At 46.3% G+C, this 14,916-nt stretch overlaps 1 protein-coding gene across 1 annotated transcript in view; it reads right to left on the reverse strand.

Annotated features, from left to right (window-relative positions):
• Nucleotides 1-14,916, reverse strand: part of DNAH5 (dynein axonemal heavy chain 5) — a 4,235,244-nt gene that overhangs the window by 3,880,117 nt on the left and 340,211 nt on the right. The gene's annotated exons all lie outside the window — the stretch shown is intronic.

Here is a 14,916-nt window from a genome sequence, read left to right on the forward strand (position 1 = left end):
CGAGGAGTTGGAAAGAGCGGAAGCGGGAGGGGGCGCAGGGTGGTGGAGGAGGATAGAGTAGGAAAAGATTAGCAGAGCGGAGAGAACGAGAAGGGGTATAGAAAGTAAGAAGGGAGCAAGCTTGGGGGGGCAAGACCATAGAGGGATTTGAAAACAAGACAGAGGAACTTGAATTTGAGCTGGGAGTGGAAAGAGAGCCAACCTAGAGAGGTGAGAAAAGATGAGATGGAGTCAAGAGGTGAGAGAAGGCTGATGGAGTGAATGGCAGAGTGGTAGACAGATTTGAGTGGGGAGAGGTGAGAGGAGGGGAGTCCATAGAAAAGGGAGGAACAGAAGAAAAGTCTGGAGAAGATGAGGGAGGTAATTAAAAGTTTAGTAGAGTGAAAGGTTAGGAGGGGTCGAATTTTATGAATGTTGTAAAGGTGAAAGCGACAAGACTTGGCAGTAAGAGAAATGTGGTGAGATAGAGAGAGGAGAGGGTCAATATGAAAACCAAGGTTATGGGCATGGGGAGAGGAGGAGAGCTGGGAGGGGGGAAAGACAATGAAAGGGGGAGTGGAGGGAGGAGGAAGAATGTTGCCAGGGAAGAAAAGGAGTTCATTTATTTCAGTATTAAGAGTAAGGAAGTGAGAGGACATCCAGGATTTAATAGCAGAAAGGCAAGAAGAGAGTTTATCGTGAATGTCGGGAGAGGAGGAGGAGGAGATGAAAAGCTGGGTATCATCAGCGTAGAAATGGTGCGAGACACCAAAAGAGGAGATGATAGGAGCAAAGAAGGAAGTATAGAGTGAGAAAAGAAAGGGGCCAAGGACAGAACCTTGGGGGACTCCATGGTTGAAAGGATATGTGGGAGAGAAGGAGCCACCCCAGGAGACAGAAAAGGTGCGGTTAGAGAGATAAGAGGAGAGCCAGTTGAGGACAGTGTCTTTGAAGCCAAATGAGGAGAGGGAGTTGAGGAGAAGAGGATGGTCAACAGTATCAAAAGCAGCGGAGACGTCAAGGAGAATAAGAATGGAGGAGTGCTTGGAGTAGCGTGCACAAAGGAGAGAGTTAAGAACAGAGATGAGGGCAGTTTCAGTGGAGTGTAGAGGGCTGAAGCCGGATTGGGTAGAGGGAAGGAGGGAGTGGTTAGAGATGAAGGAAGAGAGTTGAGAATACACAATGCGTTCGAGAAGTTTGGAGAGGAAGGGTAGGAGAGAGATGGGGCGATAATTGCAAGCAAGATGGGGATTAGCAGAAGGTTTTTTGAGAATAGGGATGATAGTCGCGTGTTTAAAAGAAGTAGGAAAAGTGGAGGTTGTGAGGCAGATGTTGAAAAAGGAGGTGAGATAGGGTAAAAGGAGGGGGTAGATTTTAGGGATGAGGGGGGTAAGAATGGGGTCAGCGGGAGAAGCAGTAGGATGAGTATTGGTTAGAAGAAGGGTAACATCAGAATGAGTGACAGGAGAGAAAGAGGACATAGAATGGGTTGGGGGAGGAGGAGGAAGAGGAGAGTAGGAGGGGGAGGAGAGGATAGTTTGGTGGAGATTGAGGACTTTGTTAGAAAAGAAGGAGGCAAGATCAGTAGCAGAGAGAGGAGAGGCGATGGAAGGATCAGGGTTAGATGGAGAGAGAAGTCGGGCTAAAGTTTGGAAGATGAAGCGAGGGTGGGAGCATTGAGACTGGAGAAGGTCAGAGAAGTAGGTGCGTTTAGCGGAGTTGAGGCATGAGTCAGAGGGTATGATAGGAGAAGTATGCAGATTGGTTAGAGGGGGTGGGGGGTTTGAGCCATTGACGTTCATGGCGCCTAAGGAGGCGGCGCATGGAGGAGAGATGAGATGAAAGCTAAGGTTGAGCAGGTCAGCGAGAAGGGCGAAATGAGGAGAGGGGGTAAAGAAGATCTACAGTAGAAGAGAGAGAGAAAGTTAAGATGGAGGAGGCATCAGAAGCAGAGAGAGAGGAGAAGTGGGAGAGGGGGGAAGGGGAGAGGGATGCAAGGAATAGAGAGGGGTTAAAGCTGCGTAGGTCACACCGGAAGAAGCAGGTGGAGGATGGAGGGGGAGGAGAAAAAGGGGAGGGGCGAGGATAGGGAAAATGAAAGTAAAGAGTGATCAGATAGGTAGTTGGGAAAGATAGAAATAGGAGAAGCGATGGAAGAGGAGGTAAAGATGAGGTCAATAGTAGAGCCAGATTGGTGAGTAGGAGGGGAGGGGAGAGAGGAGGTAGGTGTCAAGGATGGAGAAGAGAGGAGAGGAGGGAGGTGTAGAAGAGAGATGGAGATTAAAGTCGCCAAGTACAAGTAGTGGAGTAGGGCTGGGGGAAATGAGGCTGAGGAGATGGTCAATATCCTCATAGAAGGAGCTGTCATGATGCCCGCTCCCGGGGAGCCGGTTCAAGCCCGGCGTCCCCGAAAGCGGACATCCAGTCCCCAAGGAAGGACCCAGCAACCCCATTTAGGGGCCCTTTGGACAGTGTCCTGGCGCCTATGGCGCCAGGGTCATAAAAGACATCAGTCCTGGCGCCATAGGCGCCAAGCTCATTATGGGAATGCTTGGGTGCACTTACCTGATGCAGACCATGCTGCAGGATCCCGGCCTCCTTGAGGCCTGAAAGGAACTACTTTACCTGTGGGACTAATTTACCATCCGGGCGTGGTCGGGGAAGGATACATACCTGATTGGAGGAAGGATACATGCCTGGAACTTCTTCCAAGGCTATTTAAACCCCACCTGAACAGCCACACGTGCTTCGCGTTGTTCTGCATCTAGCAGCTGGACGCTCACCGTGTCTGCTCCTGCATCCTGACTTCTGCCACGCCTGCCAGCATCCTGGATCACCTGCAAAGGAAGAGAAGAAGAGAACAGAAGAAGGAAAAGTCCTTACCTGCTAAAATCTGCATCCCGGAGACTTTTTGCCGACAATCCTGAAAAGGAAGACTTTAATTTAAAAGCTCATCGCGTCGATCGCTGCAGCGCCGCATTCCACTCACCTTTACAGGGCGCCTCCATGTTCAGCAGCGATCATCCGGATTCGCAGTCACGCCCCAGCGCCTAGGGAGAAAAAGACCAGACCAAAAGGTGAGAGAGAGAAGGGAATAAGGAAAGCTAAATCTCCATGTTTAGACTTACCTGTTGATTCATTCCCTCTTCATTTCGGGTCCGCGCCGCATCCTGGCATTTCCGGACCCCTGCCCCTAAGGGGAAAAAAAGACATCAGCGTTAATGAGCGAATGAAAAGACATTACCAAAAAACGCTCATTAAAGACTTACCTGATTTCTACAAGGATTTCACCTCTCATCTCGGGTCGGTGCCTGTTCCCCGGAATTCCGTACCCCGGCCCCTATGGGGAAAAAGACACTAGCATTAGTACATTAATGCATGGACACAAGGGGAACCTCTTATCAAAAAACGTACCTGGAAGCCAAGCAAGTTTGGTTCTCACCAATCCGAAAATCCAGTGAAGTAACTGGATACCAACGCACCCCTGCATCAGAAGCAGGATGGAGAGCTCGTCCTTCCAGACCCTAAGAAGGATACTTCTGTGAGCCAGACAAGCCAGATTTGGGGGCCCGGTCCAGTCCGTCTTCCGAACCCTGCGCATAACCGTAGAAGAGGTCTCAGCAGCGCGAACCAGGCCAGCGCCTCCGTGGGAGTCAGGTGAGCGTAACAGGAGCCCACAGGGCCAGGGGGCGCGATAGATGATCAGGAATGAGATAGCATGAGGAGAATAAAGATTTTGAACATGAACTCAAAGGAAGGGAGAGTAGGTAGAGAAGTAGGAGAGGGAGAAGAGGTGAAGTGTGGCTGAAAGAAAAGGCCTAGACCACCTCCGCGGCCAGAGGACCGAGGGACATGTTCAAAAGAAGAAGAGGAGGAGGTGAGGGAAACAGGTACAAAGGTGTTGTGGGGCGGGATCCAGGTTTCTGTGATACAGAGAAATTGGAGGTTAAGGTGTAAGAAAAGTTCAAGGACAGCTGTAGTTTTGTTACAAATCGACCTGGTGTTCCAGAGAGCGACGTCAAAGGCATTGGAGGTGTTAGTAAAATGACTTTCAACTGCTGTCCTTTTTATGGAAAAAACAGAAATGTGCCACATGGCCGTGCTACACTGTACGGATTTGGTGGCCGGCTTATCTAATTCTCCATGATCAGCTAAAACAGAAAATATGTTTGGTATGGCAGTAGCTAGCAAAATTATGAAGTTGTGATACATAACTAGTTTTTACCAAAAACGTTGAAAGGAGAACAAAAGGGCGATTACAAATAGCAATTGCCATATGTTGCTCCAAACCCCTAAACCAATCCAGATTTGGAGGCGGGTTGGGAGGAGAGATAGGAGTAACTGTCCAATCCTAGTGGCAGGGATTACTACAGGGTACTTCCCCAAGATTGTAAAATTGGTGATGTCATTTCTGCTATATAAGGGGGACTGCACTAGGACAGGGGACACACAAAAACCGGGGAGGCAGAAAAAGGATACATACAGGAAGGCTGCTGAAACATACCATCTGACAGCTGTAAGAAGACAACAAAGGAGATTGCTGAAAGTGCATCTGGATGGAGCTGTCTATTTCTAGGAAGGCCTCAAAGCTGACTGGGTCCTGTGGTGGAGAGCGGGAGGCCACCTTTGAGAGTGGAGTGACCAGACCCCTGCCCTATCTTTCCGGAGTGTCCTGAGATGCAGCTGGATTTCCTGAACCTTATACAGAGGCTTGTTATGTAAGTAGAACTAAGCTCTGGAAAACCAAAAGGTGGGGGATGTGTGCTTGCCCTGGATCATTTCCCTTTATAGTGGGTAGGTGGGGTGGTGGGTTCAAAACTGTGTAGATCCTTAGCCTATATAACAAAAATATAAATGTTATTAATTCCCCATTTGGCAGAACACTACGGGATGAATTTTGTTAAAATTTGAAATTAACAAAGCTCAATTCCCTGTGTGCCCTGAAAACTAAAGCCTATCTTTAATTGGGTAATCCTTGTTGTCCAGCTGACCCTGACTTCTAGAATGAAGAGGCATGTCTTTGTTCTTAAATCAGTCCAACCTTTTTATCCAGTTTCCCCAACACAGGCCTTCCAGTAACGGGGGTCCGAAATCCAAAATTCCCCAAAGCATTCACATTTTTTCTGACTTCCCAACATAGAAAAAGCAAGGCGGGGTCTGAAAAATAAAGCGATACATCACCTTGTGTTTATATTAAACCAAAGGTTTGGGTAAAAATTATATTATTGATCAGTGTAATTATTTTGTGAAGTGATATTTACAGAGAAGGAAGAATTGTGTCTGTGTTCTTTTTAATTCACTTTTGTGATGTATTTATGCTGAGAGAAGTTGATTATGTTGTGCCACGGATAAAGTGGTGCTTTTGATATTTCAGTGCCAATTTCTAGAACTGTTAATTTAAATAAATACCAATATATTTCCTGTACACCGGCCTGGTTCTTGGCTCGTTGTTAGCTCAGGGAAGGGGGAATCCAAGGGGCATGATATGTGTCTGAGATAGGGCTAAAAAAATAATCTGTTAAACAGTTTGTTCAATAACCACTTGAGTGGGCAGTGAAGGGACACCCTGTGTTGAGGGTGGCTTCCCAATAAACTGTTACATACCACCGGGATACGTCCAAACTCGTGACAAAGCCCATAGAGTGTTATTCATAATGTGCAGAAGAAATAAAAAGTTACTCACGGCCCCTTTCCTCCATGCTGCATGGGTGTCACAGCATAGGGATGGGACAGGAACCATTTTACCTCACAAAAATAAGCTTTTCTCATTTAAAATTCGAGCGTGCAGAGGCACAAGCATAAGCACACCCAGCCAGCCTCACCTCAGTCCCCTTTTTAGCATCGGATGCAAGACAATCCAGCCTGTCAGCTTTTTAATACGGGGATAGGTGGTAGGTCGTATGGAGGTAAGGGGACTATGGACTAGGAGTACTTCAGTAACTGCAGTGAGTAAATTTTTTACCCCTACGTCCCGTCCCTTTTTCTCCATACAGAGAATGTCCCATTTCTCGGGGAGGAGGGTAAGTTGTTACAAATAATTTTCAAACAGGTTTTTCAGTACTGGCTGTCTTAAAGCCACATCTGATCTAGTACTATTGTCAAGGCAGTAATGTTTACAGAAGCCGAGGGGGACGCCCAGGTAGCTTGCTTGTTTATGACGGCCCATAGCGCTTGTCTCTGCAAGGCTACCACTGTGGCCTTGCTGTGGCCTTGCGCTTGACAGCATACACATGCATTCCTGTCGGTGGTGGTTTTGTGTTGCAGGTTGTACAATTCTTAAATAGCCGCTGACGTCCAACTGGCTATAGATGCTTTGGAAGACAGCCCAGATGAAGAGCCTCCAAAAGTGAAAAAGAGAAAATCCGACTTCCTGAAGGTTTTGGTACTGTCCAAGTAGAATTTGAATACTCTATGCAAAACCTTGTTTGCGTCAGAGGTGATATTTGGAAAGAAAGTGAAAGTACTATTTCCTGGTTAAGGTGGTAGGCTGAAACAATCTTCGGCAAGAAACCAGGGTGAGATCTTAGGACAACCTCGTCCTTATGGAACACTGTATAAGACTCCTTAGCTACTAACGCTTGAATTTCGCTAACTCTGAGTGCAGAGGTTAAAGCCACTAAAAGTACCGTCTTCCACATGACAAATGTAATGTCTGTGAAGGCGATTGGCTCAAAATGTTTATGAGTGCAAGCGCAGCCAGAACTATATAAAGGTCCCACACTGAATGCGGTCAATCGATCGAAGTATACATACGTGCCCTACCCTATAAATGCTTCTTAACTACAGAGTTAGCTGATGACAAAGGTAGCTTATCTGAATTCCTATAGGTACCAATGGCTGCCAGATACGTATAACAAGTGTCCACCTGCAAACAAGACTGCACAAGGCGCGCCCAGAAACATAGATCATCTTTCTATGAGCATAATAGTGGCTTAACATTGTTTTCCTTGGCCCATAAACAGAACAAGAGCATTTAATGATATACTGAGCTCTGGTTGATTCCTCTCATGTTTTCTGAATTATCTGTAGATTCTGATGCGAAAACCTGAGGTGACGCAAAGTTAACTCCTCTGGAATCCGGCCATTAGGGATAGCTTGTCCAGGGCACGATGAATCACTGATCCTCCCGTTTGAGTTAACGCGTGAAGTTGCTTTGTCTGCAAATGAATGGGTATTTGCTGAGACAGGTGTAGTAGGTCCAAGTACCACACTCTGGAGGGCCATTGCAGGGATAGTTGCTCCAAACATTACATTGGTTTGTTGTTTCCACCACACCAGGTCTTGATTCTGGGAAATAGAGATAGTAATTGTGTCTGATTGATTCCCTGTTTCTTGATCTTACATGCTTGATAATTGAATCTGAATCGCTCTGAACTCGAGTCTGGCCATAGGACACAAGATGCTAGGAGCCCTAGAAAGGTATCCAGTGATGTTACCAAAAAGAAAATAACAAATGAAATGTTAGTGAAAAAATAACGAAAAATAAATATATAGGAGGTGCGGTAAAGTGTAAAAGGTGTGGGGGTGGTTCAGGGTGGGGTTACAAGCATGGGGAAATAGGGTACTTGGAGGGGCCCGATTTTAAAAAAAATGCTATATTGTTTTCTGTAACATTTTGTTCAAATTTATTTCAGTGAAATCACATAGAACCCCCTAGAAATGCTGGCACCACCACACCTACGTGTACTTCCTTGAAAGTGATTGACTGTTGTAACAATATCCCTGAATCTTTCTTGTGTAGGGATCCTCCTCTCCAACAATGTGCCCCATCTTATCCCCAGGGAGACTAAGTTCTGTGAAGGCGCAAACTCTGGCTTCTTGATGTTTATTGAAAAACTGAGGTAAAAAGAAACACCTGCATTAATCTCTGACTGGAGACAATCGTATCCTCTGGTGAACAGACCCAGATTAGCCAATCATCTAAATAAGGATATATGTGGTGACCCTCCTTCCTGAGAATAACAGCAATGGCATTAATCATTTTTGTAAAACTTGCAAAGATGAGTTCAAGGCGAATGGAAGCACCTTGTACTGAAAGTGCCGACCCATTACCGTAAATCGTAGCATTTGTCTGTGAGACTGCCAAATGGGGACATGCAGGTAGGCCTCCTTCAGGTGCAGGGTGCACATCAACTCTCCCCTGCATAGTGCTTCATCGATGTGAGCTGGGGTCACTTTTCTAAGGGAAGGGAGAGGTTGAGGTGCGAGAAGCGTGGGACCGCTTGCAGGCTTGCCTGTTTTTTCTTGTGACACGCAAAGATTCTTGATTAGAAGCCTAGACCCACATCTGCCAGGAGAACTGTCTCACCACTTGATCCTCAATTAGCTTCACTATCGCCCAAGGAGAGCCAAAGAGCCTATTTGCAGAAGCGAAGAAGGGGAAAAGGTGGAAGTGGGAGACAAATACCTGTAGAAGTGACTGATTATAAGTCACAGATCCTGAAAGAGGTGATGCCAGACCGACACATGTTGGGTTAATCTGGCCCCTACCGGGGTGTCTTGGACTGGGACGCCAGCCTCATTGTTTTTTTGGATCTGAAGCCTGTGATGAGGAGGGGCCGATAAACATCTCTTTGTTGCCATACGTGGTTTTCTGCGATGTGTAATGGGCGAGCGCTCCGGTTGCCTGGCCCTCCTCACCTGGAAATCTCTAAAGCCACCAAATGAATGTGCTCTCTGGTCTGGTCTAGATTGTGCATTTGAGAACTGTTTTGGAATTGGTTTAGACAATATAGCTAGGGATTTCGCTGTTTGGGTACTTGTCTTTTTCTGAGTCTATTGCTCATCCGTGGAGGAATAAAAGAGGTCTGCACCCTGAAAAGCATCCATTGTAAACTTTGTGGCATGCATCCACACTATGTGTCTCATGTCAGTGCCCATACACATAGATCTGCTAGATGTGTCAATGTGAGAGACTGATGCTTCCAGCATGTCCCGAGCAATAACGTTAGCTTCTTCTAGTCCACTTTTGAAAGCTGGTATGGAATTGTTTATTTGTAAAGCACCTATAGACAAGACAAAGTGTTTCAAAGTGCTCAAGGATGGAGGGAACAGGGGGGAAAAACAACAATCATTCAGAGCCCTTGATTTTCATTTCTCAACGATACAAGTCTGCAAAGGCAGAGTAAGTGCATATGAGACAATTAACAGTGTAGATAACAGCAAAGAGGTCTGACAACGATTCTGCAGTTTTTCCAAGTGCACTGAGGCGCCACCATGCAAGGAGGGGAGACAGGGAGGACAGATAGACTATCTTCAAGGCATACTACGTCCAGATCGTGCAAGTGCACAGATGGTACAGGGGAGGCGGAGGACAAGTGCAGATAGGGGGGAAATCCAAGTGTGCCCAGTCTGTCAGAAACTGGGGTGACTGCTGAGAGATGCCACTCTCATGGGTCATTCACCAAGTGCAGTAGCGATGAGGCAAGTGCAGGCCCCGGAGTCAAGTGCGAAGGACTGGCGAGGATGCCATGGACCTGTGAGATTTTGAGGTACACCCGGCCAGTCAGCAAGCTGTGTGGAAAAGGAGGGAGAGAGGAATTGAGCGGAGAGAGAGGTTAGCAGGCTATAGGAAGAGAGAAGGAGGAGGAGAAGAGGAAAGTCTTAAGGAGTTACTGGAATTTAAGGAGATCAGGCTTAAGACAGAGTGCGGCACAGAGGCTATTCCAGAGGGAGGCCCCTGCTGAGGACAGACATTTCCCTCCAAATCGCTGGTTGAGAACCGGCTCACTCGCAGAAGGTTGGAGGTAGATGAGTGGAGGGCTTGGGAGGGACAGTGTTTAGGTAGGCATTGTTGCAGATAGGTAGGTCACAGGCCCCAAAAAGCATTTTGGGCAATGCAAAGGGTCTTGAACTTGATCCTTGCAGCCACAGGGAGCCAATGGAGGGATTTCAGCACCGGAGCGATGCGTTCCCTGGGCTTGAGGCCAAGGATAAATCTCACGGTTCTGTTCTGGTTGAGTTGCAGAGGGCGCAAAGCAGAGGCAGGGAGGTTGAGAAAGAGGCTGTTGCAGTAGTCCAGTCTTGAGAGAACCAGGGCTCTGGAGACAGCGAGCCACTGAGGGAAGGTGAGAAAAGGAAGAGTACCTCTGAGGAGGTGCAGCTGGTAGTTGGACTTTTTGGAAATGTCCAAAATGTGAGTGGAGAAGGAGAGAGTGGAGTCGAAAATGACCCCAAGGTTTTTTGCCTCGCAGGTGGGTGTGGGCGTAGGACCAAGGCAGGCCGGCCAGAAGGAGAGTGGGAAAGCGGGAGCAGGAGTCCCAATGCGAACAATCTCAGTCTTACTGGCATTGAGGCAGAGGTCATTTGCAGATGCTTGTGGTTTAATAGTTACATCTGGAAGAAAATCCCCTATTTCTCTCCAAAGTTTGTTATTTGCCGCAGCCATCAACGCTTCCACATTTGCTTGTCTAAAGGTGTAAGCCAGCATTTAGGTATACGGTTTTGCCAAACGTGTCCAACAGCCAGACAAGAGGATGATGATGCTGCAGATGAAGTCGACCCAGCTAAAGGCTTTCAATATAAAGAGGCTGCAGCAACCACCAAGCAATGCGATAGTGGATGAGAAGATAACAGCACAGTTTAACCTTCCAGCTGTCTAAACTTGATGCCCAGGTATTTGTTTACAGATGGGGTAGAATGTGGCTTTAGCCACAACCTTTTAGCAACTGCTGGAACGTCCTTTTCAAATAGGCTGTGTGATGAATCTGATGGTGTCATCGCCCCTTTCCCGGCAGTGACCTCTCCCCATGTGTTCAGGGGACGGCAGCCGCTGCCTTTTCCTAACCCTGGGGGCAGCTATATAAGGGAGGATCACATAAGGGGAGACAACCTCCAGGGAAGTAGCAGGGCACCATCAGACAAAGCATGGTATTCCCCATCCTCTCTTGAGGATGTGCCATCCATACCCAGTTCCCTAACAGCATATTGTTATACCACCCCTCATCCATCTAGGAAGAATATGGAAGACCTTTTCTCAAGGTCTGAATGGAACTCTCATGAAAACACCTTTTCAGACTCAAGATCATTATGAAAGTCTCATGGGAACACTTTTTCAGACTCTACCTGCAAGTCATTCAGAGCTGACTTGCCCTTAAAGAACCCTTACACAGACTTTGTATGTAAAACATCCAGGAGGCAGTACCATTCTCATAACTGCAAGGATACTGGGACAATGAAGATGAGCCGAGTAATGCTGAGTGGAAAAGAACAAGAGTACAGGCTGCGCTCTAGTTCTTCAACACGCATCCCGGTAGCCAGGAGATTTAAACAGCAGCCACAGCTAACTGGGGCACTGCTGGACAGAGAACGCTGCTTCTCTTGGTTTGGACCGGTATACCGTGGAGCTGCGGAAAGTGCCAATGAGCTATCTGGCTCAAGGAAGCAGAGAAGAAAAACTGGCAGCAAGAAATAACATGCTGCAGGAATGCCAGAATACAGCGCAGCGCTTATGGGAGTTTCCAGGTGTTGAGCGGCAGTGTTTACCTCAGAGAAGCTGAACACGAAGCAGAAGAGCACAGCAGGAACCGCGAGAGGCAGAGAATCGTGGAGCAAAGGCGGCGAAATGGGAAGAGACGCCGAACGACCGCCACCGGCTTGCTGTGGGAAGGAGGAAATACAGCAGCAAGAACCGTTGAGTCCAGGAAAGGGAAGCAGGAACACTGGGGTGTATCGGCAGCCATGCCACATGCGGATAAACAAAAGGGGAGCAAATAAAGTGCTGGAAAGAGAAGAAGCCAATGAACATTTTGATGAAGAAAAGTAAGAGACTTTCAGGTCTGTGAGTCTATGTAATACATATTTAAGAAAAGCCCTGGCAGGATAGTGTACCAGGCAGACCCAGTGTTAGAGAAAGCAAACACAAAGAGACCACACTTGGAAGTGTGTGCAGAGTGCACCCGAGAAAAGCCCTGGAAGAAGAGTACACCAGGCAAGGCAAAGCTGCAAGTGTGTGCACTTAAGAAATCCATGGCAGGAAAGTATACCAGGCAGTTGCAAGTGTGTTTAAGAACGTCCTGGTAGCAGAGTATACCAGGCAATTTCAAGTGTGTTCACATAGAAAAGTCCTGGTAGGGAAACACACCAGGCAAGGACAATGTTAAAAGTGTGTTCGTTAAAGAAAGTCCTAGCAAGAGAGTATACAGGCAAGTGCAAATGAAAACTGCATAGAAAAGACTATGGTGTCTGTGTCTACATTGCTACGTTTTTCCCTTAGGGCACAAGCATCTAGCCCATTCTAGTAGGGCCCCATCTGGGTCACGGGCTACACAGGCATGGTTGAAAGGGTTGTCCCCTGTGTGACTGTTTGCTCGGGAGCCTAAGGCCTACACCTCACTGAGCTGCAGGCAAATTTTCTTCCAGGTTAGGGATTGCACACTACATTTTTTTGCACCATTCACCCTCATTATAACTGTTGTTGTTCCTCTGTGATATGATTCCTTGCTTTCTCAGGGCATTATTACTCCATATGCTGCGATTGGTATGTTATTGGATTTATGAGTGGTATTTCTAGAGGCAATGTACTTTAAAAGTGTACTTTTTAATACACAGAATTTCATTAATATTGCTTAGCCTCACCCTTTCAGTTTCAGAGGTGGTGCAATAACCGTCTTCAGCTGAACGATTAATACTGTTATAGGTGGGTTGCTGAGATAGCTTTTCTTCTAATTATGTCAAGATTTGAGTTTTCTGTACTATTTGTCTAGTATTTACGGAAACACATTTTTTAACTCGTATATTCGGCTTGAGTTTCTTTGGAACATTCCACTTTGAATTCTTAGCATTGCTCTAATTAATCCCTGTAATATTGTTTTATTCTAAAACTGTATTTGTGGGATATGAGGACAAAAACAAACAGGAATCTTACAATTCCAAACATCAATTAGAACAACAAATGATCATGGTGAAAACAATAACTACCACCACCCATTCCACCCGAGCAGAGTTTAGTACATATGCGCATTCTGCGTCCAGAACTTGCTACATCAGCAGACATATAAACCCTGTATGATTGCTCATTTAAGTTTTACAGTAATGACCGGCATTTACAATAATTAATAAATACTTTATTCAATTCAAGGACTGTCATTCACGGTGCCTACTATTCAATATTTTCATTGTTGTTACACCCGAGCCTCTAGAGCCTCTAAAGCCGCAGTCATTACAATTAGCAGCCGGGTCGGGTCAAGCAACTAATCAGTTTGCTCAGAGCGCAGGCTGAATCTCATTATCACAGCCCGCATTCCGAGCAACCCGACTGCTGCTTCCCACGCCCGCCATCTTCCCTCCACCCTCTTCCCTTCCCCTCCTCTCTGTTTTGACACCCCCCCACCCCAAACCCCACTTACCTGATTCCATCAGTAGCAGCAGCATCCCCACTCATTAAAAAAAACATGGCTGTCAGCACCCCAAGCTTCCGGGTTAGCAGCCTGGGGTACTAATAGCAATAACATAAAGGGTAAGCTCTTACATTATGCCATTCTGTGATTGTTTATTGCCGCATTTTATCTGCCCTATTGCGCACGTATTTTATGGCGCCTGAAGTATAAACAGATATCTAGTGGAACTCTGGAAAATATTCCAACTGGACAGCTCACACCATTCACTTCTAACTGTGGCTTCACCATCCTTTAGTTATTGCCAACTCTTTTTTAGGATTTTAAAAATAGATATGCAGTGGCGTATTTACCATTTCACTTCACACAAATGCGACACTCATTCTCTTTTCCCTACCCAAGGCCAAGCTAATATAGATCGAGGTGGTGGAAATCTTTGTCGGACTCGAACACACTTTTGGAACAAATCCAATGCTTGGCTCCGACACCTTTGCCACATAGCTCAGCGTTACTGGATTCCCCTCTATCTATCATCTTATCCGTTTAGAAGCCCGCACAATTCTTAGGCACTCTTAAGCATAACAAAAGGCTATCACGCATCTACAACATGACTACATAATATCACTACCAACAAGTTCTGCTGGCCAATAAGTAAAACTCTAGTTCCCTCTCTTGATTCAAAACCCCAAAAACACATACATCCCAACAATCACGATCACTCACCACTAATATTTTAATTTCCCTACATGTTGTGTATGTTTTGTCTACCTGACTTTTCCCACTGTTCTCCTTTTATGCTTTGCTAGGGCCTGTTTCCTTGTCTCTCCACACACCACTGTCTGGCTGCCACCTTGGGCGGGTTCACAATTTACCTCTTCATGGACAAGGATCAGCCCTTTCCGAGCACTATAGTGGTGATGTGCACAATATAAAAGACTATTAACATGACATAACAAAATAACACGAGTTACTCTTCCTAGAGACCCTCAGGTAATTCTATTGTGAGATATACAGTCCGAGGATATCCTTACATAAGGGACAGCAAAGCTGTCGCTCAAGATTATTCTCCGATATGTTGGTAGTGACTAGGATAACAATAGCTCACTGTTGAAAATGTTCTTGCTCTCCTGACATCAATGAATGCTGATCCAGGCTTTGAATTACAATGGTTATGGATAAAATCCCGGCATCCCTCCATAACCAGCTACCAAATCATTTAAAACGTGTAATACACCATTAGCTGAAGATCATGCAATCATTCTCATCCCAGTGAGGGGGTATCACTTACACATGTCATGGGCAGTTCCATGCTAGATTGGGCAAAGGAGGGATACCTCGGTTACGTAAATTGGTATTTGTGTTCTAGTGGGCTTCTAAGTGCTGCCAGATTTGACACGTTAGGGGTCAAGGAGCCAACGTTATTGGCTCAGGGTTAAACAATATGACTAAGTGGTGAACCTGGGATTATTGCTGAAACTCAGCCCCTGAAAAGGTAGTCCCTCACCATTAAAAAAACACTGAATCCCCACCAAACCAAGAGGATGCTTCTAGCAAATTGATATGTACCATTCAATAAAAACGCCTAAATAATATTTGAAAAGAT

The sequence above is a fragment of the Ambystoma mexicanum genome, chromosome 5p (assembly GCF_040938575.1).
Source record: "Ambystoma mexicanum isolate Mex_15411 chromosome 5p, UKY_AmexF1_1, whole genome shotgun sequence".
In the NCBI taxonomy this organism is placed as follows: Eukaryota; Metazoa; Chordata; class Amphibia; order Caudata; family Ambystomatidae; genus Ambystoma; species Ambystoma mexicanum.